The following is a 26,656-nucleotide window of genomic DNA, read 5'->3' as shown; positions in this document are numbered from 1 at the left end:
GTGCCCCCCCCAAAATACATATTACAACGCGTTAAGGACCTACCAAACATGAATTATTGTAATTTTGGTTCCGATCGGATGTATTTCTGCGAAGATATGAGTGAACCGTGTTTCATGGCGAGATCGCTTTTTTCCATGGGTTGCCACGGTAACAAGCTTTCGCCTATCAAAAAGATTTGAATAACTTTTGGTCCCCATCTTGTCACGAAGCTCCATGGCGAATGTGGAGCCAATAGCATGATTCGCCTCAGACTAGTTCGTTCAAATGCGATGCGCCCAAATTGACAAAAACGGGCAAAAAAATGGCCGCAAACGCCAAGATGGCGGAAAGCCCGTTGCCATGACAACAGGCGTTTCAATGACTTTTTTACTTGTCTGGATGTGATAGACATGTGTACCGAATTTCGTCGTCCTACGTCAAACTAAAATTTTTTTCCCCCATTCTAGAGGCCATTTTTGGCGTTTCTAGGGGGCGCCGTCGAGGCATTTTCACATTGGCGTGCACGCGGACCCCAGAATATCGCTATTTTCGCCGGGACTGAGGTGTGTGCCAAGTTTCGCAACTTTTCACGGGGTCTAAGGGGGTCAAAATTGAGTGAGTTGTGCTGAGAAGAATAATAAACATTACAATAACAATAGGGCCCTGCCATACTTCGTATGGCTCGGACCCTAATAATTCACACCCCTTAGGTGGCATATTATTGGAGGGGATTTAGTGTGTTTATCTCATTCATAATAATCAACACTTTACACTACAAATATGGATGTTGATGTTCACAGTCTAATTCTTTCATTCTCTATACCACTTTGTCCAATTCAGGGCTGCGAGCAGGTCGGCTGTTAATTGCTGGGATAGTCTGACGCATTCATTCATTCATTCATTTTCTTAACCGCTTACTCTAATTAAGGGTGGCGAGGAAGCTGGAGCTTGTCCCAGCAAACATGGCAGGGTACACCCTGAAACAGTCCATTGCAGGGTCAATACAGAGACAAACAACCATTCACATTCACACTTACTCTTAAGGTCAATTTAAAGTAATCAATTAACCTAATATGCATGTCTTTGGACAGGGGAGAGGAAGCCAGAGTATCCCTGAGAGAACCCACACATACACAGGAAAAACATGCAAACTCCACACAAAAAGGCCACTCTCTGAAACTTCCCCCAGGCTCAAACCAGGGACCCTCTTGCTGTGAGGTCACTGCCAACCACTATGCCACCTTGCAGCCCTCATCTGATGCAAAAAAAAACCTATATGTGGTGTTTTTCTGTATGTTTGGGTCCTTACCAACTCGTGTTTTTTTTTTTCTTTTTTTTAACATCAAAATCTACAGATACTGAGGATGTTCCTTCAACTTTTCCATTCTGTAAGAAATAATAATAATTATAATCACAGATGTCTTCCACTTGCAAGCCTGAACTGAAACACACAGTAAATAAATGAGTGAATGAATGATATCTTGCATCAAGCACATAACATGAGTAATTGTGCTAATTTACTTGTTTTCTTCAGTCAGGCATCCTTTTATGATTCATTGGACACCAAGGCTTCTGGCATCATCTCCTTGCCCAATGTAGAGTCGTGATTAATCACTGAAAATCACTTCCATCCACAGTCCATGCTTCTTATTAGTCCACTGTGACCTTGTTTTCTCTGTTTATGTTTTACTTTTCTGGATGCAAATCCTATTGCATTCAACCAGTTTCTTACAATATAGTCACAAACACGGTCTCCTGTTTCAGCCTTTTTGTTTCTTTCTTTGTTTGCTTTTTTCCCCCTCATGTGTTTTATTAAGCATTTTTCTATTTTCTAGCATTTGTTGTTAATCTAATAGACAGAATGTTTGAGAATAATAGCATTCTTTTTTATTACTTTAATTTATGTATTGTTTTCTTGAGAGGCTGTTTGTCTCTGTATTGGCCCTGTGATGGGCTGGTGACATATCCAAGGTGCACACTGCCTCTCAGCTATTAGTCACTGGGCCTTTTTTGGAATAAGATGGTATAGACAATGGATGGATGGATTTTTTTTCTACTTAAACTGAATAAAACTGCTATTGAATACAACTTATTTATTTAATTTGTTATAATTTACAATGCCATGGACACACCAACCCATTGAATTTCAATGGGCATGTTTTTGACTGTACTGTATATCTTCAGAAGTATGTTCAGCTGGTAAATTACATTTTTGTCATTTCTGTGGGTTTTTTTTAAATAAATGTCTAAATAAACATCCTCCAAAGATGGCAATTATATTTCTTTCTTCTCTTTTTGCCATAGGTTGTAACTTAATACAAAACAGTCAACCCCACACCATCTGTCCCTCTACCTTCTCCCCATCTGCTTTTTCCCTTTGCTCAGGAGAAACATGGCATTGTCCTAATTAAAACAAATTAATGTTTTCCGAGTGTTTATCTTTTTGCTATTTGCCCCCTTATGGCAGTATCTGGGCCAACAATAACAAAGAAAAAAAAATGTATAGTAGACATTTTTAATGGTGAACTGCAAATGACTCACTCCATACTTGGGTGTATCACTAATTCATGTGAGCTGGTGCCAAGGGTGAAGATAAACAATTTATGTCACTAAAGGTCTCCTGTTTATACCCCGCAGGATTAAATACCATTGAGACGTAGACTGCCTTTTCTATCTGCAAATAGACCAAGTTCAGTGTTGATTTCATTAATGGAGAAGTGGAGGGAAGCTGAAGCAACCAAAATTAACTTGTGCCTTTATTTATAATGCAGTTAAGCTGGATGCATGTAACATGGCAGTCATAGTAGACAGTTATTTATTACTGGAGTACACAAGCTAAATACAAAAAAAAAAAAATGTAAACCAAATTAAATTAAGTAGACTATTTTGTCAACACAGTCATCGTTGCATTTCCAGTTCAGCCTAATGTGTGTGAAACACTCTAGTATCTTGTTTGGACTTGATGTGAGTTTAAAGCGCGTTAGGACACCTGTGCTTTGGTGACTCATGCACGTCAGGCGGTTTTTTGATGAACAAAACAGACATTTTCTGTTGAAGGAGAGCCAGTGTAAATAGGAAGGAAAAATTAAATACATAAATTCTCGTGATTTTGACTCAGACCAGGATGTATAAAGTTGTCAACCCAAAGAGTTTAAGAGTTTAGATGGAGATTTGTGGTTAGTTTGTTTTGGGAGGAAAATGCCAGAATGCAATGCATGGTGGAAGGTAAAACTTTACATTACTACAAGTGTAACATAAACCTGAGGTACAGTAGCCTATGTGTTGCAGAAGAAAACATCATTCGACTATTAGCACTTTTACTTAATAAATAAAATATGATGAATTTACTCAATATGATTTTGGCATATGCACTGTACTTATAGTATTTTGTACAGTTAGTAAAGATAATATATTATCAATAAGTAGAACTGACATATGCAGCATTACTCACCAACTTAAAAACTATAATAATCATTTACTTTTTTTACATTGTAAAAGGAAAAGACATCCCTAAATTATTATTATTATTATTATTATTATTATTATTATTATTATTATTATTATTATTTGTAGTAGTAGTAGTAATATTATTTTTGGGTTTTTTTTGCTTTTTTTAATTTGATATTTATTGATATTTTATTTATCAGTTTAATATTTCCACTTTATTACTATTTCAGAATTACATTTAAAATCTGCTTTTACTGATTACTACACCTACAGCTGCTCAGAAATTGTGTAGTCCTGACAGAACTGAAAACTGTGTATTATGTTGCTTGTGGAGAAACTTTTAATGAAAAACATGATTTTCCTTTAAGCAACATTCCCAGTCAAAAGCCCCTAAAACATCTCTTTATCTGGCTGGTGTGAGGCTGACCACAGGTCATCTCAATAGCCTTTGAAACCTTTTAAGACCGGCAAATTCCCTGCAACCAAGCACTATCAGCAGAGCGACATTATTATAGCCGTACATATTGTTCTTTCCCAGATTAACTCTCCAGCTGAATTATAAACAGAAGGATTCACACTATGTATGAGCCCTTAATTGAACTCTACAGAGACTCCACACAGCAGCTGCCTTAGTCCCATGCATGTACTGGAGATAATATCACATGTTCCACAGTCATTAGAGGAGCAGAGAGACATTCTTGGTGTGAGAAGTCTTCTGTCGCTTTGTTCAGGCTTTATTTTCAGCTCTACATTGGAAAGGAAAAGGTGATTTTATTTTTTTTTTTTTAAAGAAATCTCCTTTAGTGGTGTTGAGAAAGAAATGGGGGATTTCATAACTCAATTCTCATCTGCTTGTCTGAATCCACCATCTGCTGCAACTTTTACACAGCCTCTGCTCGCAAAATTATATTTCCATCCTGTCGCTTTTATTTTGTTTATTTATTTATTTTTGGACTTGAGAGGACAAAGTATTTTTTCATTTTCTACTCTTTAAAGTAACTCAGTCAGCACTCAAAGAAATGTGCATCTTACAGTCACATCAAACCAAATTTAAGGCTGAACCTTCAAGCGTAGGGGAATATAATGCACCATGTAGTGGAAAACTTGTGACCATCAGCTGTTTTAAGTGTGAGTTACTGGAAACAGTGCACTGATTCATACTATTAAAAAAAAATAAATAGATGGCTGCAAAGATAATTGCATAATGTAGTGGATATGTGCTGTAAACAAGCCTGAGACGGAAATCCGTTCCTCATGGTAAGCGTTGCTTTATCTCGACTAAAAGTGACAGAAGAAATATGGTGGACTTTAGGCACACTTCCACGTTACATTGGAGAGGAGAGGTGGCGTTATTTGCTGCATTGTGAATATTTAAACCGCGGATTCCTCCAAGTACAAAGATCCAGGTGTTTTGCTGCGTTCTTATTTCTCTCAGGAGTTGAGAAACTAAGTTGATAAAAACTTATCTTTGCCCCACAGAACAACATTGCATCTGTTACTCTTTAAAGAAGACTATGATATCTGTGATACGGGTCGCTAGGGTGCCTGACTTCTCTGTTCTCCCTTGTTCACTTCCCTGTAGCATATTGATCTTTTTCTAGAATTGTTTATAGCACTCCCTGTGTCTAAAAGGGGACCTATTGATTTCCTTTTTTTGGGGTTCTGCCACAGCACGACTCAGTCTCACCTACAAAATGTAATACATCATATAGTAAATCAGATTTATTGTAGGATGTAAAAAACCTCAATCATTTTTAACATTTGTAACTTTTGGTTTTGCAGTCTTTTGGGATTTCTTTTTTTTTTTTTTTTTCTGGACTGACGGAGAGCATTGATGATCCTTTTCTGTCTTTGGCATTGATAGCATGGAAAGAAAAAATCTCCACCCTAAACTCTCCCAGATTTCATTGATATCACATTAGTACTGGTGTATGACAGAGACCAAGGATATAAAATGTATAAATAAAGATTTCTTTGATCATCTCAATTAGTATTTCTTACCTTGCCAGTATCTATAAGTTGAATCAATGTGGTTTTTAAATAGGCTAAAAAAAGATTAGGCCCATTTGGGTTAGTCCACAGTTTCCATACCAGCTCAATGTGAATCACTCACACTGGTTAGAGGTGCATTATTTGGGTACATTATTCTGTAAACCGGTTGAGCCACCCTTTATTTTCATTGACTGCCAAGAATATGGTTAAATAGGTCCATGTTCATCCAAGAATATTCACACACAAGGACTAGAACCCTGTCCAAATTATAAAAGAATAATAACTTAAGAACACTTTTCGAGAAGGTCTATTGTCTGGGAAGAAAATGTAAAAAATTGAGGATGGCTCAAGAATTTGTACATTATTGCATATTATCTCCAAATGGGGGTAGGCTTTAAAGGGGTTTTTTTCTGGACTCCACAAAGACTAACCACATAAGCATACCTGCGTGGACATTTCCACCTAAATTTCATTTTGTCATATATTTTAAACTTACATTTTCTCCACATGAAAATTTTACAGGCGTACAGGCTGAATAATTTCAACTCCTGCATACAGTCTAGCCTATAAATCCCCAGTGGGTGATATGTCCACCCTTACATGGAAATTAATGTGCAGGAAGGTATGTTGCACCTTCCTGCTTGTTTACTATATTCTTCTCTAAAAGCTTCCTGGATCCCCCAGGTCACCCAGTCACCATGACTCAAGCAGATGCTTCCGTTAGAGCTTTTCCATGTAGTGCAGTGTGTGCATGGTGTACTTTCATGGGTAATGAATGATTTTTGACAGAGTTGTTTTGTCTTGGAGCAACAGGACACGTTATGGCTTATATGCATGAAGGTGAAGACAGATCAAAAGTTATTTTGATCAGTCTTCATCCATCTTATATCTTTTGCACAAATTTTCATATTTTAGCCTCTACTACATGAAATGCTACATGGAAGAGAGCACTGCAAAGACAACAAACACAAAACAACATGACAACCGGCAACATGACACATAAAAATGTGTTGCCGTTAGCTAGCTAGAAGCTAGCCAGTGTGTGTTTGTAGCTGGCATGTTTGTAGAGTTTATAAATTTTTTTAAAAATAGCAGCATGCAAGGTTCTATCTCTAGGTAATACTTGCGTGTAAGATGTATTGGTTCTGCATGATTAAATTATGGAAAAAATACCAACTTTGACACAGACAAGGAGAAAGATATTTAAAACATAACCTAGCTTGATCAGATTTCTGCTACTGGGTGACATTATATGTCTTGAACAGATTCTCTCTGATATTAATTGCTGTTGTTGTGATATTATCAAATATTAGTTTGAAAGAAATACATTTTGTGCTATAAATGAGGCTCCACCTGCTGCATTATTGTCTAAAAATGTTAAAGAGACATGTTGATGCACTAAGTTAGCATGATCCAACTCTTATGACAATGCGGTCTATGATGTAACATGTTGTGTAAACTAATCCCTAGCAGGTATGTTTCTTTCCAATAACAGATTCAAAATATCAATAAAAAATGTATTTTGTAGAAATTTATGGAAGCATAGAGCTGCCAATCAATTATAAAGAAAATGTTTAAAAATACATTTTTAATAATTTCATTGCATTGTGGTTTATGGTAAAAACATGAAACATAAACCACATTAACGTTTTCATGTTTGTGATGAAGCTGTACTTCATATTGGGCTAAGGAATGGTGAGATGTTGTTACACCTCGGATGACAGTCATTATGTTGACGGTACACCTTAGACCACACAGGTATATGTCTTTGTGTCAGCAACTTGAATCTCCCAGCAGTGCATACATATAATTTTGTTTAGTTTTCAGAAGACAGCTGCTACAAACAGTGTCGCCGCTGCTGTTTCACTGTGCACAGACAGGTGACGTGAAAATGTCCCACATTCCCATTGTGTATACAACAATAAATCAGAGTACAACGATTCATCCTTGGCAAAAAAAAATATATTTCTGCTTGCCAAAACATATGGCATCTCCATAAAATGCTCTGCATACTTTATGTTTCTCCTTCTAAAATTAAAAATATTTTTAAAGCTATGTTATAAAGGGATGTGGTAAAAAACAAATTGTTTTCCCTTTAAATGTAAAGTCTGTGTTTCCATTGGAACCAGCAGTGGAAGTTGAATTGCATCACGCATTTAGGACTTAATGCATTGATGGTTTTGGTCCTTATTTTAGCTGCTTTTTTACTTAATAAGATCAGCATCCGGTGTTTACCAGCAACTCAAGTAGGTACATTAATAAACAGAGAAGTTAAACCTAACCAACTACCACAGCCACCAAATCAGCAACTGTAATGAGTTGAGTATTAAATACATGAAAAATAAGAAGTCATGGTGGAGGGTGAGCTGGAGAGAGAGCCTGGAGGACTGGATCTGAGGCTGGATTAGTTTTATGCCTCTGGATCGGCTGTGTAACCATGGCTCATCATGTCCTCCATTGTTATTGTCACTTTCACACAGATTCTGGCAAGGTGAGGCACAAATTAACGATATATGGATGACCATAAGCATTAAGGCTAAAAGTGGCTGCAGTTGTTCTTTAGGCACAACCCTGCTGTAATACTGCTGTCTGGTATTTTTATAGAGGTTACCCGTCCCATCCTTTGTTTAACCCCGTGACCTATAAAAGTCATTTTCCTCATGAGAATGAATGCCATCAGGAAGCTTTCAATTTAAGGCTATGTTTAAGCTTTTTTTTTTCTAAAATATTTTACACAAGTGCCCATTTATTAAAAAAAAAAAAAAAAAACAGCATGTAAAAAGCCACATTTTCACATTTGAGTTGAACAAATCATGAGATGTCAAAAGAAGACAGAATTAGTCCTTGCAGCCTGCTTTTACCATTATTTGATGGTGACAGGCTGTTAAATAAACTGCAGAAATACAGGGGCAATTTGTTAGCAATGATGCAGTCAAGGGCAGTGGTTATTCATCTCAGGCTTATCTCCTGATAGAACATGATGCCAAATGCAGACATCCCTTTGGCTCGCTGCATTTTGCACTATAGGCAAGAGTTTGATGTTTGGATGAGAGGACAGGGCAGCAGCAAAGTGGATGCTTGGAGTGCTTCCAGGGATTAAACTCATGAATCTAACAGCAGCCAGTGGTCATCATGACACAAACACTGCATGGGTGGTAATGCGTGCACAGCATGGGGTCCTGGGCTTGCGATAAAATGAGAAAAACTGAAACCATAAACCCATAAATGCCTGCAGACTTTCCCTTCATCTTCACATATGATGGGTACTACAGTTTTATTAGAGGTGACATGCGTTTTGTGGTTTGTGTCACGCTAAAGCTCTGTTAAGTGTTTTGATAAGTATGTGGCACAAATGATGAATAAAACAACAAGCTGTGTCTCTAAGCATTTGAACTGTTTCCTTTTTTTTTCCCGCTTTGCAAGGTTTATGTGTGACAGACATCTGCGGTGATCATAGCGAAGCAATAGTTGTTGCCCATCAAGCTGGTCTGGGTTATTAAGGTCATTCCCTAAGTGTGTGGACTCCATCATTCTATGTGAGAAAGATTATTCACAAGTGGAAAACATGCGAGGCAGCTCATTCTTTCCAGCAAGTTCAGCCCAAATTTAGACTGCAAATTCTCAGAGAAACTGCAAAAACTCGACAGACCTCACTTAGCAAGTGGAATATTTAAGTTGACGATGGTACCATCTGAAAAGACAGAATAGATTGCCTGGAAAAGTTGCAGGATAACTCTTTTTTCTAACAAGAACATGGCAGCCAAGCCTATTTTTGAGAAGTTGCATTGGAACAAACTGCGCGACTTCTGGAAAACCGAAACACCTCATACCAACTGTCAAGCATGGTGGTTGGAGGGCCGATGATTTGGGCTTGTTTTGCAACCACAGGACCTGGAGACCTTCAGTCACTGAGTCAACCATAAACTCCGCTGTATACCAAACTATTCTAGAAAAAATTATGAGACCATCTGTCCAAAAGCTAAAGCTTGGTTGAAACTGGTTCATGCTACAGGTCAATGATCCCAAACACAGCAGCAAACCTACAACAGACTTACTAAAAGCCAAAAACCAATCAGGTTGTTGGAAAAGTCCAAACCTAAGCTTAATTTAAATACAATGGCAGTGTACATAAGAACATGGCGTTGAAACAACATTGAAAAGAAACATGGAACAAAGTTTCTCTGCAAGCATGAGAGAGACGGATAGCGTCATACAGGAAACAGTTGCTTTAACTCATGGCAGCTAAAGTTGGCTCTACAAGCTGATGAAAGGTGTGTGCTGAAATGTTCACACACTGCTTCTGCAGTTTGGCTTATAGGTTTTGATTATTGTTAATCTGAGGCTGTGATTACCTAACTTCAAGACTTGAAAAGGACCAATTCATTCTGAATAATTCGATGATACACAAAATATTCAAACAGAAAGGGCAATTTTTTTTATTTTTAAATTATTGCTGTTTTCTTCGTGACTGAATTATAACTACTACTAATTTTTACTTGCTATCATACAACATGATATCTTAATTTCCCCTTATCTTAATAAATCAGACTCTATTTTCTTTAGACTTTAATTGCATTATCTTAATCTTCTTAATGCTAAACTGCTTTTGCGACATCGTGGCCTAATTATGTGGCTGATTATGACTGTGTTGTCTGCAGTGGGCTTTTTTTTCACACTTTGACGACAATGAAATCTTCTGCTTGGACAAGTGCACTCATTCACTGGTGTCTAGGCTCTGGCTAGACAGGATATTTCTTGGAGTTCTGCAGGATTTTAACAGCCAAACACAAATGCATCATTCATATTTCTTCACAATATGATTAGATTATGTTTGTAATAACTATGTGGATATATTTCCATTTCATTCTAAACTTAATTTAAATATATTTAGCATAGGTTTTTTTTTATATGAGAATATAAACAAATGATATCTATCAAACTATTTCACATAGCCATTTCTCTATTTTTGCACTGATTTATGTTTGAATTCTTTCTGTCAATATACATTTGCACATTCTGCAGCTGGGATTGTGCATCTGTCCTAACCACATGCAACCACACTGATGAAACATAACACATCTGACAAGTCGGTGCACCATATAACGTTTTAACATTAGTTTTCAGACATTTGACAATCATACATAGCCGAATGTATGACAAGGAGTCTTTGTTTTATACATGCTATATTCTGTATTTATCTATTAATCATTCGTTGTGTCAACATAAATGTGTTTTGGTAAGAAGCATTAACATTTTATTGATACTGATCTCTGTGTTGCATATATATTGAGTTGTTCTCGCAAGCAAATTGGATTGTTTAACAGAACAGGCTAGCTATAAAACTAGAAGACTGAAAATTGCAGTCTGGGTCTTTGCATTCTTGTTTTTACAAATAAAAATTCCCAACTAATATGCAACCTCTAGATGCTCCAAAAACAGATTAAATTGTGCCTAAATGTAGTTAGTGTTTAAATAAAATCCTCTTTTCAGTGATATCAAAATATAGAACACACTAGTTCATTAGGCCACTGTGCATAGTCACACTCAGATATACAATATAAAAGATTACAGCGAGTAATCTGGTCGAGGCAGAACACTGGATGAAGCATTTATGAGCCGCATTAGTTTGATTACTCTAAAAGAGCACAGTTTACAGGCTTGGCCTGCAAAGAGATTTCCCTCTAAACCCCCTCCCGACAGGAATGTGACATCACGAGATGTTGATTAATGGAGCATGTAGATGATGTCTTTGGATTTGCTAGACTGGAAAAAAAAAACAAAAAAAGTTCAGCTTGTTGCACTTGTAAAGAAAACACAACAAAACAGTACAGCTGACATTTTAGGGGAAGCCACGGTATTGTAAACAGGAACCTTAAGGTCTCCAAAATGATCATTACTTTGAATTATTCCCCACTGAAACAACTGGATGGTAGGTTTCACAGCCTGCAGTGTCTGTATTTAGTGATGTGAAGCATACACTCCCAGACAGCAAACAAAGCTTGACCCTAGCATGGCTCACATCTGCTTTGGGCCACGCCTTGGACACACAACACTTGCAGTGAACCACATCAGAGTGAACACAGGACATTTGAGGATCAAGTGTTCTGATGAAAATGACCTGGTAGGTGGCCTGTTTGATACTATTTGATACAGACCCTTCAAATGTGGGTATCAAATGCAAAGTTTTTCCTTTAGGAAGTCACAACATGTTCCTAAGGTAAAAGGACTAGAAGTTGTTTAACTTGTGTATATGCTTTGGAAGTTGAATCACCATATCTGTATGTGTGAATATGAGTACAGCAGAGGCAGATGGCTGCCTGTCCTTGAGCTGGGTTCTGCCGGAGGTTTCCTTCCTGTTAAAAGGGAGTTTTTTCCTTCCCACTGTCGCCAGTGTGCTTGCTCAGGATGGGGGATTGAGTTGGACCTCCAACTCAATCTGTTGGTTTCCTTATATAGGCTATTATGAATTGGCTTTCATTATGTTTTCTTCTCTGTCTGTAAAGCGTCTTGAGATGGCATTGCCATGATTTGACGCTATATAAATAAAGTTGAATTGAATTGAATTGAATTGAATTGAATTGAATTGAATTGAATTGAATTGAATTGAGTACAGTACAAAATAAATCAAATGTTATAAGGATCAAAAGCACAAATCAAGTCTACAAATACAGATCATTCTAGAAGTAATATTAGTTTCATCCCACCTTTTATACGCCTAACTAAAGTGCACAATTCATAATCATCCCATCAAAAAGCAAACATAGAGGAAGGGGTTGTTTGGTTGTATCTGCAACCAAACTTTATGTGGAAGAGTGCAGCTACAGCATTCAGTTAATTATTGTGAATTTGACTTTTGATTTGTATTTGCAGACATATAGAGCTGATTGCTATCTTTACTGGTATTTTGAGGCAACTAAAAAACATGCATGTCAGTCTTTTCCCTTCATGGAAGGAGTTCATGGTGTTAGATATGAAATTTGAACAATCATGGTCAAAACTAAAATACATTCTTTTCACATTACCACTGTTGCCATCACATAACAGACACCATTTGGCTTGTTGCCTTGGCGATACATTAACACATTATACTATGAATGTCATATAATGTCATGTACACATAAACACTGCGACGGTTGCTGAATCATACGCCAGCAGTGATGCCAAACTGGTTGTGGTAACTCACCAAAAACTCTCCAGAGGACTGAACCAAGTAAAAAGACATATGTAGCCGCTTCAAGGACATCTATCATCAGAATTACCATGCTAGTCAAACAAGACTCTTTTTTAAGTGTTTTAATCTCAAACATGCATCATACTAATCTCCAGTATATCATATACATTGCACAGTAAAAATATAATGAATTAAAAGTAGCCCTGAATTTAATGTATAAAACTTATACAGTGTTATATAAAAAAAAAAACCAAATATTGGAATAATAGACATTTTGATGAAATACAATAAATTGTGATACAGTCGTATATTTTAAAAAATCTGCAGCTGTCTTTTAGATAAATTATATCTGCAATCTGGTTGAAAGTACAAAGTTTCTAACATGAGTGTGTGCAGCATTCAGTTTTTTTTTTTTTCCTTTCGTCATTCCTGGCAAAATAGTGTTTTATACATCCATCTTGTTTTTTGTTGTTTTTTGGTTTTTTTTAACCACATAAATTACTGGAAAACCATGATGACCCTTTTGGAGGATCTATTAAATGCTCCTGCTTATCTTATCGTTTAGGCTGCTTGAGACTAAAAACGTTTGTACCTCATTAACTTTTGCATAGGAAAAACCAATCGGTTTTAAATCGTGATCCTGATGAAAGACAATCCAGACTCACTTCAGTCAGTTTATTAAACTATGTTATTATGGCCAGGATGGTAGAAATGTTGAAGAAACAGGGAGTGTGAGACACTGAGAGGTCTAAGTGATCATGGCAAAATGTTGTCTCTTACTTTTTAGGTTAAGGAAAATAACATCTTTTGCTAAGGTTTAGCAATTACTAAAAAAAAAATTAAATCAGTTAAAAAAAAAACAACTTTTTGACTCTTTACATTTAACTCTCACAATACCAGCTGAATTCTCATTTCATGCTGTCCTCATAGTTCACCATTGTCTGCACTGACCAACCAATAATGGGTTTGTCTGGGGGATCCTGTTTACACAACACCTGACCTATAACACATGATACAAGTAAGGCCAGACCTTAATCACTTGCCAACCCACAACTAAGAAGAAAGGGCCAAAATATTGGTTTTAACGATTTTATTTTAGCCATTTAGTTTTTGGAAAATAAGTTGGTGTTTGTCTGGTGGATGCACCTGAAGAAAGAAAACAGAACACATTGTAATCTTCCACCAAATGACACTTTTTATACAGAGTGGATCAAACTGGTTTTATTCTATCAAACACCACTCAAAGAGAGGAAAATCCTAAAACATTTGGTCTGCTCTTTAAGTTCTACCTACATCGCTCAGCGTTTCACAGCCACGTAGCCCCGCCGGAACTCCAATCTCTCACCAGCGTCCCTTTTGTTTTTGACGGTCTTCTCTGTGTGTGTGTGTGTGTCTGTGTGTGTGTTTGTGTGTGACTCCTTCTCCCCCCCTCTCTTCTCCCTTTTCCGCCGTGTTGTGCAGGGGACTTGTGAATGGCAGCCAATGGGAGGGTGAGTCCCCTCAGCCTCTCTGACATCCACAGCGAGAAGTGATGCAGCGCGGCTGAGACGCGCAGTCGGGGTGGAACAACGGGCAACAAAAGCTGCAGCGCGCGGATACGCGAGCGCCACGGCGAGCCTGGGAAATTCTCCTCGCTGGAATAAACTTCATTAATCAGGTGAGTGTGGATTTTCTCATAACTTGTACCTGCGTGGGGGAAATAAATGAAAACAAACAAACAAACAATAAAAAAAAAAGCCGTTTTGTGGCAGATATTCGCAGCTCCCACAGTTACTTCTGCTGCATTTTCGCTTGTCCGAGCTGCTTGATTTCATATTTTTTTATGCCTTGCTCACATAAATGGTCACTGCGAAATAGTTGTGTCGCGAAAAAAAGGTGGTAGTGGGAGTGGGAGGAGGGGGGGGACCCTTCATATCCTCTTGTTTTGGTTCTAATGCAAGTTGGGCTAAAATGTTTATTTCTGCTGGAGTAACTCCAGGCTGTGTAAAATCTGAAATCAGCCAATTGTGTAGCATCCCACTGCTTATTCAGCTTTCCTGCGGTGTCATCAACTTTTCTGTGCCGTGTATAATTCCCATCCGTGTGTGTGGAAATGGAGACGTGCACCTCCTGGCACAGAGGTCCTGCGCGCCGCATCCAGTGCGCCTCGCCGCGCCGCGCCGCGCCATCTGACGAGGTGATGCGATCACTCAGGCCCGGGCTCCAAAACGCACCTTTTGGCTTTCATTTTAAACACGCAACTCCAAGCCTTTGGAAAGCTTGCTTGATTCTGAGAGAGCGGCTTCTGCTTTCGCCCTCTTCACGGATGATCTCGCTGCAAGCCGGTGGCAAATCCACGCGATGTGAATCGATGCAGGTGGGACACCACGCTCTGATAAAGGCGGATAACTGTGTATCTGCGGCAGTCCCCTACGGATCAGCTCAAAGGCCCACCTTTTTTTGTTTGTTTTTTGGTTTTTTTTTTGGAAGGGGGTGGGGTGGGGTGGGGGGTAGCACAATTAGAGTTGACTGAAGTTTTCCAATACAACGCGTCATCTGGCGTTAGCAGCATAATCAGCACTGTGATGTTCCTGCTGAATAATGTCGTGCAGCTACAAAAAGATGAACTTAAGAGCTGGAAGAGGATTGCGATGAGGTGGTGTGGGTCTCAGGCCTGTGCAGATCTGAAATCAGTGCTTGGAAAAGTTTTTACTGTCCTTCCTGTTTGCATGCAGATTGCTCCATGTGCTGGAGGTGATGCCTGAAAGCAGCCAAAGAGTTGTTTGAATGAGAAAATATTCTGCAATAAGCACCCCTCTCCAACATGCTTTTGAGAAGTCGTTGTCATTGTTCGAGATTGAAAAGAGATGTGTGCTCGAACGGAGTTAAGTCAAGCTCATTGCTGGGCTCTCCTTGTCTGAAGCGGAACAGGTTTTGTGGTCCAGGTTTTTTTGCATGCACCAGTTTGAAGTTCAGAGATGAAAAGAGGGCAGAGGTGGAATCTGTGGCTGATCAAAGTCGTACAGGAAACATGGGAGGTGCTGAATATATAAAGGCTCTGCAAATAGAGTCCCTGTGTGTGCATGTGTGTGTGTGTGTGTGTGTGTGTGTGTGTGTGTGTGTGTGTGAGGGGTGGTGGTGGGGGGAATCATACACGATGCGCATATGTTTTCGTTGATATGAAGACGTTAAAAGCGACGCTGCAGAGCTGATGTGACAGGCAACGGGAGACACATCGCAGCCATCAGCAGTTTTTTTTGGTTTTTTTTTTTTTTTTTTTTAAGCAAAGCACAGATTACAAAAGACAATCCCTCACATTTCATCTCTCTCTTCTCCCAAATATCTTCAATAGCGAGGCCTTGTGCAGCGGCTGAGGGGGATATTCCAAAAAGGCTGGAGCCAATCTGCCTGTCCCTGTGAGGGGCTGACGTCACAGGATGGTGGGTTTACCCGGCAGCCAGACGGCGATGACCGGTGACCCGAGTTGATTACATTATTTGTGCTCCAGATGGGCCGCATCATTTTGATGTGTCCTGCTCGTATTATTGAGCATTTCTAGTCCTCTCTGCAGCGGCATCTGGAGCTAATAAAATTCCAGTGACCGCTGTCTGTGCTAAAGCACCCTCTGATCCCCTGTGGAAATGTCTAGAGCCTTCCTTCCTCTTCTGTGTGACTACGTGTGTGTGTGTGTGTGTGTTTTGGATGCTTCTGGACAACTGTTGCAGCTTTAATGCGCAGGCACTTAAGATTATTTGAAGTCAGTGGCAGAGAGCACCCCTGGGCACTGTAGTTTGGTAGAAGCACCTTGATTGTTTGAGAGCATTAGTCACGGTCTGTAAGATATGATAATAACTCGTGATGTTTGTTTGTACAGCCAGCGCTTCGGGATTCCTCCAAAGATCTTTATTTTTTTTGTGCCAAATATTCAACTAACAGTTGCTAATTCCTGCGCCAGCCAAGTGGTCTTCTCCGTTCTCTGTTGCTTTTCCAGCTGCTGTGCAGGTCAGGCTTGCTTTAAAAACCGTCAACACGAGACAATGGATTCAGAAGTTTGCTCGCCACTTTAATGCCGCCTTCTGTTTGTTGAATTTACTTCTGACCATTAGAACGAATTTCCTGCAGGCACAATGGCGGCTTCATAACTGCTCCTTCCTAATGAGACAGATTCCCTTCAGAGACACCTATTTATGGAGCAGTCAGAACCGTAATTGCACAGAAACCAAAATAAAGCAAGACGTGCTTCCCGCTCGCCAACGCTTGCGCACGGGAGGCAGAAACTGTGACACGTGTTTCGAGTTGGATTACTTTTTGGCGAAGGGGTCACCGTCACCTTCTTCTGAAGGTGAGCCCGGGTTTCCAGATTGAATTTGCAGCAACTACAAATGACATATGAATTAGAGGAGATATGGCTAAACCACGAGCGAGGCTGTTTCTTGACAGGTTTGAGCCGATTTGAGAGCTGGACGGCGGCCAGGAGAGAAGAATTCCTCCCAAAAAGGCCTGTTCTTCTCTCTGAGCTGTGAAGATAAACACATGTGGATGTTACAGTTTATACTTCACTTAACAAAGGGTAATTATCTTTTCCCTCTTCGTGTGGGAGAACACCAATTACAAAGAAATACACTCATAAATCTATTTACAAAGGTGCAAGACTGGGACGTTATGTGCACAGAGTGTGGTGTGTGTGTGTGTGTGTGTGTGTGCATGTGTGCTGGATAAAACGGCTGTGTTGTTCTTTGCTAAAGTCTTGAGCCACCCATTGTTTCCGTTTATTTTACTGCCAGAACAATCAAAATTTCTTACAATATTTTAAAATGGCCTTTAGCACTAAATCTCCAGGCTTTTCTGGAGGTGTTTCATGGTTTTTTTTTTATAGGAAATTGGCAGCTGTTTCATTCATCTCATTCAGAAAAGTAAAAATTGAGTTTGCAAAGCTAACTCTTAACTCATACCATCATTTAAGCAGAAAAAAACCCACCTAACTCAAAGGATGAACCAGTGCTGGGTCCACATTTCTAACAGAACCACAAAACAAACCACTTTAAATGCTATCTTGAGGCTTCTTTTGCAACATGACACAAAAACACAATTTGTTCCAATTGCTTCAGCTACTAAAAATACTTTATGATTTATTAGTTTGAGAGACATAAGTCTGCACCATCAAGGTAAATCCCAAAGAAATATTTGCTGAAAGTTTGGTGTATTTCAGCATGCGGCCCTGAAATGGCCAGCAAGACCAAAATATCATACTGAATGAGGGAAAAGGTGTAGAGTAATACTACGCGTCATATCAAGGCCATGAAAAGGTTTATATTTATGGCAAAAACTTTCAAATATACAGTGTAAGTGTCCATACCGCTCTTATGTCTCCATGTTTTGCTCTCATGTCTCAGATGTCCTTACGAATGCCGGCTGTTCTTTCACTCATTTTTAGTTCATTTCGTGTACCTTGCCATTTGTACACCTCACTATTGGGACATCTTCCCATTTCTTTATTCAAGTCTAAAAAAAAACACACAACTTTACAGACATACGCACATTGACAAACTGATTTCCAAACAACCAAAAGCTTAGCATATCTCACATTGGTGGAGCCACAGCAGATTAATAGGGTGCGAAAGTGATAGCCTTAAGAAACAAGGGAGGGGAAATCCAGCAAAGACCTGACAAAGGAACTGAGAGATGCACCCGGACCTTTAGTCCATCCATCTACTCTTGGCTGAATCCTCATCAGTAACAGTTTCTAATGCAGAGGGAAAGAAAGAATGAGTGGGAGAAAAGGCTGAAGTATGGCAACTGGCACAAGACATCGACAGGAAATCAGTGGCAACATGTGTTAATGGAGTGATGATCCTGGGCCTCAACTTTATTGAAGCATTGAGGAATCATCGTGACATGAAAACTGAACCACATGCAGTCAAGAAGAGCTTTTGAATTTTGACTTTCAAGCTCCGTAGGATAGCCATATATGATGCAATCATATCTTTGTGTGTTTTAACAAATCACTGCCCTTATTCCCTGTTATCTCTGCAGCAAATGAAAAATGAGTGAGGTCTCAAGTTTTCTGAACAGCGGTGTAGTTTGCAGTGCGTTGCTAAAAGCCGGCGGTGAGAGTCCAGCATTGTACAGTCGGCATACAAGGACACAAGGATGCATGTGACTGTGAAGTCACTCAGATTCATGTCTTTGGGGTGAAAGACAAACTAAATTGCTGCCAATGTTGAATAATGCAGCCTGCCAAAGGCTTCTTTTTTTCTCCCTCTTCCCCCACAAACTGTGGCTTGGCTCCACAGCTTTTCTAATTATGAAGTGGCTGAGAGATAGTTTCACAACTACGACACTATAGTGGTGAGTGGAAGCCAGCTGAATGACAATTTAACTGAATTGCTAACAAAGTCTGACAGACTTGTGGAGTTTAGTGAGCATGTTTGCAAAAGCAACCCCCCCCCCCCCCCCCGCCACATCTAGCTTTAATACAAGCATGAAGATGCACAGATTTATCACACATATTCCAAAGACAGACTTACATACACATACACGCAGGCACGAATGCAAGCAAACACGGTACAAAAGGGGGAAGGTGTACAGTTCTCCGCATGCTTCTCAGCACAATTTAACGAGATATATTAGTCACCCAGGAGGCAGCAGAAAGCCAGGCATCCACAGTGTGCAGCAGACTGCAGTCTGACAGTGGGAGATAGTGATTTACAACAAAGCCCTGTAGACCATGGCACAATTTCAGACTTGCGGAAATGACACTGGTAAAGCAGGGTCATGAAAGTCTATCCACCAGCCACGTCTCATTTCTTACACCGTTTGACCTGGGAAGCGCATGGCGGAGAGCGAAGGGGCGGATGACAAATTCAGCAACCACACAATGGCGGGTTCATTTTTTTTTTTTTTTTTTTTTTTTCCTTTTCCTCGGGTGCCGCTAAAGTAGAAGCAAAAACAAACAGAAGAATGAAAACTCCACGTCCAAGGGCACTGAGCATTCTCCCTGTCTTAAATTTGAGGCGTAATCGATTTCTTGACCCCGTGAGGGCACCAGTAAGACTGAATTGGATTTGGAATTAAATCTCTATATCCAATATGATGGTGGGGTGGGGGAATGAGGGGTGGACGACCATAATCATTTAATAGCAGAAATCACAGGTTCAGATCAGTATCAAAATCTCATCAGCCGTACCTTTGCTCGAGGCTTAGCTTGCCGCCAAATTTCATGGAAATTCGTTCATGACTTTCTCAGACACCATGCAGACATACAGATTAACTGACAGGGGTGAAAATACAATCTCCTACGGAGCTAGCGACGTAGCCAGAGATTTACATTGGCAAAAATGAGGAGCTTGACCTCTCTGCAGCTAATTTATTTTTATGTACAATAGTTGGTAAAACTCATTTAATCTATTTCGACTCCGAACGCATCCCGATGCAGAGAGCTCCCGGATGAAGTGCTTCTGTTTGGCAAATACAAAAAAAAAAAGAAAAATCCCCCTCGGAGGTAATTTGTTGTATGATGTGAGTGTTCCAGTGCTGACTTCAGGTAGCTGGTTCAGGAGGAAGAGAGTGTGAGTGCAAAAGACAGATCATGTCCGCAGGTCCTGCCTTTCCCCTCTAGTTGGATTCCTGTCTGTGCAAAGCCCAGAGGCTTAACTCTGGCTGCAGTAAGTGGACTCAGGAGCGCTAAACACTGTCTGGAGGGAGGAGGAGGTGGGATGGGGGGGGTTGGGGGGGTTGCTGCTGAACATGACAGTCAGTTAATAAGTGAATGGAGGACAAGTAAGTGTGTAAAGGGCTGGGTGGAGTGAGAATTTTCAGACTTTTCTGCAAGCAAAGTGAAAGATGGAAAGGGAGGAGGATCAGTATGGAGAGTGCTGGTGGTGGGGGTTAATATTGACTGTTGGGTAATAGGAGATCAGAGCGTCCAGGAGCAGGACAAAGAGCATCAGCGCCTGACCGGAGTCCAGTAGAGGGAGAGGTTTCTGCGTGTGGATGAAAAGACAAGGAGAGGTATGACGACAGAGGACGATAACGATGCCTACTTTCCTCCTGCAAGGCAGTCGCAGTGAAAGCTGTCAGCTTCAGGCAACGCACGCTTCTGGGACTTTGTTTGGACACTTTGCTGTGTTAACCCCTCACACACCACTCCCAATGAGTGATCGATTGCAGGTGTGTGATTACACGTGTTCGCTTGCTCGACGGCGCCTTCTGTGTGTGCATGTGCATACCGAGGCGTGTTTTGCTGCGACTTTTTAGCGTGTCAGTTTTCCTTGGCAGCAGTGAAAGCGGAGTGATGTGATTTTCCCCTCTAACAGCCTCCAGGAGTAATGATCCAGGTTATTGCAGATGACGTGTAACACCTCAACCCGGCGGGCTTTAAAACCCTTCCTCGTAGGTTAGGCTTCGGGGAGACTGTTGTCTTGGTGGCGGCTCTGTGCACACAATTCCTCTGTCACCTCCAGACGGGTCCCTCCTTCTGTGGATAATGGTCTCCTGTCTATGTTGTGAATGATATCTACGCTCTGTTGTGGGGGCCCTCTCCTACACCGTGCTTTTGTCCTGCAGAATGCCTTTGTGATTTTCTTCTTTTCATTTTTTTTTCCATTTAACACAATGTGCGAGCTATATTCCGAGGTGCTGTAAATGAACAGGCAAACATCAGCAAAGGTCCTATTTACTTTCAATCCCCAGAGCAAAGAAAGAGAGGTTTCTGCCATTGTTCCGCCGCCTCTCAAAACATTAGGACGGTTCATTGTGAACGAGGGAAACAGAAAGACCTCTGCGCAAACTACCTGTCGCATCAAAGCATATGTGCCGCCATGGGACTGCATATTTCTCGGGGAAGGACACAATACCGGCTTTCTGCAGCAACATGGGACCGGCAGTATTAACGTCGTGCTACTGTTTCAGTCTGAAAAATATCCAGGGTGTCTCTGTGCCAGCAGGGGAAACCTGTCCCCTTTGAGAAAAGGTCATTTTTGAAGACCCCCCGCAGCAGCTGAACACTGTGCTCTGACATGAAGAACTGACAAAGGGATGTGTGCAGGTCTTGGAGGCCTCCAATTACTGTCTGACGCTGTTGTCCGTCAAAGACAAATGGGGCAGGCCCTGCCAGAAGACCTTCAAGTTGCAGTAGGAGGCTACGTCAGTCCAACCCTTTGTTAGAGGTGCTCTGAGCTCTCTGCTGTAATTGAGTTTGAGCTAATGAAGGCAATGCCAAACTTGGGTTATTGTTTGCCTGAGGATAATGCAAGAGAGTTGAATCTATTGTTGGGAAGGATGCCGAGGGAATTTCTTTGAAATGGAAAAATTGCATTAAACATTCCATTTGTATTAATTACATTGCGCCTCTCATTAACGTTGCCGCTTACAGGAGCTGCAGGAGTTCTGCTGGTGGTGTTGAGCTTAAAGCAGCACTCCAAGCAGTAATATTAGTGGCCACCATCCTTGCCTGAAGCCCTTTGAAATGGCCTGTGATGTCACTAAATAAATGAATATAGCTTTATTCTGAGGAATTGTGACTAGACCTTTGGTCCTGCGAGACATCAGTCACTCAAGTTACTCACCACTAGATTCAATTAATTGCAGCCTTAATTCAATCTGATGGTCGGCCCTCCCAGCTGTAAGCCTCTAAGTGGGTTTTAAGAGAGCTGCTGGTGTATGGTCCTCCATGAAGGAGCTGAAGGGCTGCCTGTCTACCAGGGATTTAGTGACACTCCAGAGGTCAAGAGCTAGACTCACAAAGGCAGGTGAAGTGGTTACTTAGGTCGGCAATAAAGTGGAAGGACACACTCAGGCGTTTTAGTGAATGTACAAAATGAGTGGGGCGGTGCATTCAGTTAGCTTTGAGTTGTGCAAAATAGTACAAGAACTGGACCGAAAAAGTGGCAACTAGTCTTTGGAGGGATGGATCCCAGTCAGAGGATGGAGCACAAAATTATTAAGCAGTCTGGGATCTTGATGGAGAACGGAATAAAAGGAAGACAAACATCTTTGGGAAATCCTTTAAAAACCTTGGAGAACTATTCATGGAGAAGAAATGACAAAAAAAATGACAGGAAAGCTTGTCTGAAATGGTTCAAACTGTGTTGGTCAGAACAAACATTGACTTTCAAGTTCATTAGAATTATAATATTAAAAAAAAAAAAACACCCTCTGTTTTAACCTTATGTACTGAATTTCCATTGACGTTTTCCCATTTTAGCACATTTTGACGACTACTTCCTGCAATATAAAGATATTAAGGGTGGCTCAAGACTTTTGCACAGGGTTTAATGTGTCTATATGTTGGTGTGTGCATGCATGGACACACAGAAGGCATTGTCAAAGTCGATCTACACTAGTAGGAGCAGAGGCTTGCGAAATGCAGTGTGGATCTCTTCAGTCTCATAAATAATGGACGTTGGTGAAGCATCTGTCAACTTTTCTGTCAACGCTGTTCCAGATGGGAGTCAGACAGGCCAGGCTGGAGCAGTGTGTTACATACACATAACAAACCTCCATCCAGTGTGTCTCACGCACCCACACCCTGTTTACATCAGCACACTGACACCCACACTCACCTACACGCCTCAGCCTATCTGCTGATTTATTAGGTCCTGCACCCGGCTTCCTCCACTTCTCCTTGCTCGGACGTGCTCGCCACACACACAGACACAAATTCAATCACTGGAAGAAAAAGAGCATGGATGCTCTGAAGACCTCCCTTTGGTTCAATAAATAAAAGTGAAAAAAATACATTCTGCTCTCTATCTAAATACACACATATCCCCCACAAGTTCTCGGAGTAAACGCTTCAGAAGCACCTCCTCAGTAGGTGGCGGAGAGACAGTGAACACACACTTCCAGCGCCTTACATGTTTGTTGACTTAAATTTGGCAGGGCTCACCTAACATTAAACACTCGCTGTGAGTTCCATCCAAGCTTTGCACGTCATTCTTCTTTGGCGTAAAGCTCAGAGAAAGCGGGGCGTGTCGCCCACAGGGTTAAGGCCAGGGAATGGACGGCGAGCAAAGCTCAGACTTTGCTGCACTGGAACAAGTTTCAGCTGTGACTTCTGCTTTATTTCCCTTTCTTTCCGGCAGCCGGCTGGTGGGATGAGTGGGTCGGGGGCTTCTTTATGCTTGCTTTATGGACTAAAGCACTGTCTTCCCGGCCTTGTCGTAATGGAGGATTCAGCTCATAAAGCAGCATCATGATTTGCAATAAGCAGAGTTAAGGGAGAGTAATGAAGGTGTAAATCAACAGAGCCAGTCTTTTTTCTTTTTTTCTTCTTCTTCTTCTTCTTTTAATCTGGTGCTAGCGGTCTCCTCCCCCTCTCTCCCTTCTGTTCTGTCTGCTCCCTTCTCCTCCTCCTTTTCCTTCTTTACTCTCTCAGTTTGCAGTAATGGAAAGCCTGGCACTCTGTAATAAAGCAGAGTGAGCAGCAGTATTAGTAAACAGTCTCTGCAATCATTCAGCCAAGTCCAATGCTTTTTTTTTTTTATTTTAATCCGCATGTGTGTGTGTGTGTGAGGTGTTTCATCGCCCCTTATGGTGTTGAGGTTGTGGGCGTGGGTCTAATGAATGAGGATGGAATGAAGAGCATTTAATTCCAGTCTGGGAGAGGGAGAAGCAGGGACTGTTTGTTGGGCCTCCTCATAAGAACGCCTTTGTTTTCATTTTTTCACAGAGGTTCAGGACAAAAAGCCTTCTTTTTTTTTCCTCTCAGTGCCAGCGCTGGGAATGTAGATGCAAATTTGCTGCATACAAGCTGTGCAAAGAAGCATCGGACCACGCATCCATCAAGCACGACACAGTGGTTTTACCTCACCTCACTCTTCACCCCTTTCCTTTAAATAAAGATGTCACCAGAATTTGGAAACAAAGTTGGTTTGGAAGCAATCATCAAAAAAGAGGGTCTTATACTTGAAGGCTGAAATGCCTAGGTGGGAATCATGTTAAAATTTCCATTCCTTCGCTCCAAATCGATCGTATGGGTCCCTGCTCTCCAATATCCGTGGTCACCTTTGCTGTAAAGTGGTGTATTACTTCTTTAATGCAGTAGAGTTTCATTCTGTGACTAGTGAAGAGAGGAAAGAAAAGAAATGTATTTGGTGACCTCAAACATAAAGACTTGATGACTGAGAATAACGAAAGAAACACATATATATATATATATATATATATATATATATATATATATATATATATATATATATATATATATATATATATGTATATATATATATATATATATATATATATATATATATATATATATATATATATATATGTATATGTATATGTATATGTATATATATATATATATATATATGTATATATATATATATATATATATATATATATATATATATATATATATATATATATATATATATATATGAGCTGGTCAAGATTTGTTACCCATGACACTGAGTTGAATTTATTTCTGTGTCTGCCTGTTTAACTCCGCCTGGCCTCTGTGGACACGTTAATGCAGTATTGATTGTTTATCTGTAATAACACCATGCTGTTGCTACTCATGTGACAAGAGAAGTGGAAGGGAGGAAGCAACGGAGAGTTCGGGGAATAGAGAAGGAGAGGGTGCCGGCGGGTGGTACGGTGGTGATAGATAATGCACTATACCCTCTTTTGACTGGTAGCTGGTGATTGTGGATCTAGGGTAAAACGAGGTGGCTGAACACATCCTATCTGGCAATAGTCCAGGTGTGAAATGGGAAATAGAAACTGGGGTGAAAACGTCAGTGCAATGTGGCCGCCGCTCGATAAGGCTGTCTCCTGCCTCCAAATAATTCAATCTTCTGTTCTGACCATTTTTGGTAAACTTTCCGTTGCCAACGCCAACGTCCACCCACTCTCTGCCCTGGGGCTTGGAGCCCATATGGCCAGCTACAGTGTCTCTCTGTGACCTATGGCCGGGCCTGTTGTAGAGCCAACCCCCCCGAGGATCTTGGTAATTACAAATAAACTGGAAGTCACACCAGCCACGAGGAAAGGTGATCATGATTAAAGATGTGTGTACAGCAAAGTTCAGGGGCCGCTCCAGTGTCGTGCCAGCATATTGAATTGTGTATATCGGCAGCATCGGGGAATCAAATGCTAAGTTAGATCAATCAGGCTCCTTTGTTCATTAGTCGTCCGCTCCTGGGAGTGGCAATAAAGAAGAAAAAAACAAAGAAAAACAACCCATCATGGTGCTCATTTTAGCAATGAGGCCGCTGTCCCTCGAGGATTACTAGTCGAGGTAAATATACATGAGTCACAGTTAAGGTCAGAGGAGATCACGGCCGTCTGTTGTTCACCCAGAGGATGCCTGAATCTCTTTTGACGTGACTAGATTGAGAACTGTGCAGCAAGAGCCTTATTTATCAGCCACACTGCAGGATCTGCGAAAAGTCAGCCTTCTTTTTATTACTTGAGAAGCTAACAAAATATGTATTTACATGCACCATTTGATTTTTAGATCCCATCCCAAATTCTGTGGCTTAATCTTCAGTGGCATTCAAACAAACAGCACTATTTTTTGGGTGGGTTGCTGTTTCATCCCAAGCCTTGGCTGAGACCCTGGCAGAAGTCCTGCCGGTGACAAATGGCTTTCTTAACTATTGAATGCCTCACTGGTTTTAGTTGGGCACAGTTTAACAGAATTTATCCAATTCAAGGAGCATCAAAAAGCAGAGAATCAGTGCTGGTCTTTTGCCTCCGAGAGCATGGAGGCTTCACTATTAATAAAGTGGAAACAGGTGCTTCTAACCGTTGCCGTGTTATTTTACGGCGGGTTTCTTGTAAAGGTCATTACTCAAAGTTGAAGGGGAAACACATTTTCTCTGCGCAGCCTTTTATTAGAGCTGTATTTTAGGGGTGTGATGTCTTTGTTTTAGCTCCATGTATTATTTAGTGTTGTGTGACAGTTGTTTCTTGCAGCTGACCTGCTGTTACAGTCAATATACGCCTGAATGGAAATGTGCTTCCACGTCGCTCCCTTTTCATGTAATTGTCACAACGGGGAGGCTAAGACAAACGTGAGAACATAACTCCTTCACTGATTTCCAATTCTCTGCGCCAAGTTTGACCTTTGTGCAGTC

The 26,656-nt window shown here is 40.6% G+C and overlaps 1 protein-coding gene across 1 annotated transcript in view; it reads left to right on the top strand.

Moving 5' to 3' along the window:
• Positions 1–14,142: 14,142 nt before the first annotated feature.
• Positions 14,143–26,656, top strand: part of LOC306771021 (cadherin-6-like) — a 69,710-nt gene continuing 57,196 nt past the window's right edge. Inside the window, exon 1 of the mRNA XM_079260047.1 lies at positions 14,143–14,247. The gene's annotated coding sequence lies outside the window, so the exon portion shown is untranslated. The remainder of the gene's footprint in view (positions 14,248–26,656) is intronic.

The sequence above is a fragment of the Telmatherina bonti genome (genome assembly GCF_933228915.1).
Source record: "Telmatherina bonti genome assembly, chromosome: 20".
Taxonomy (NCBI): Eukaryota; Metazoa; Chordata; class Actinopteri; order Atheriniformes; family Telmatherinidae; genus Telmatherina; species Telmatherina bonti.
This window is presented reverse-complemented; position numbering and strand designations above follow the sequence as displayed.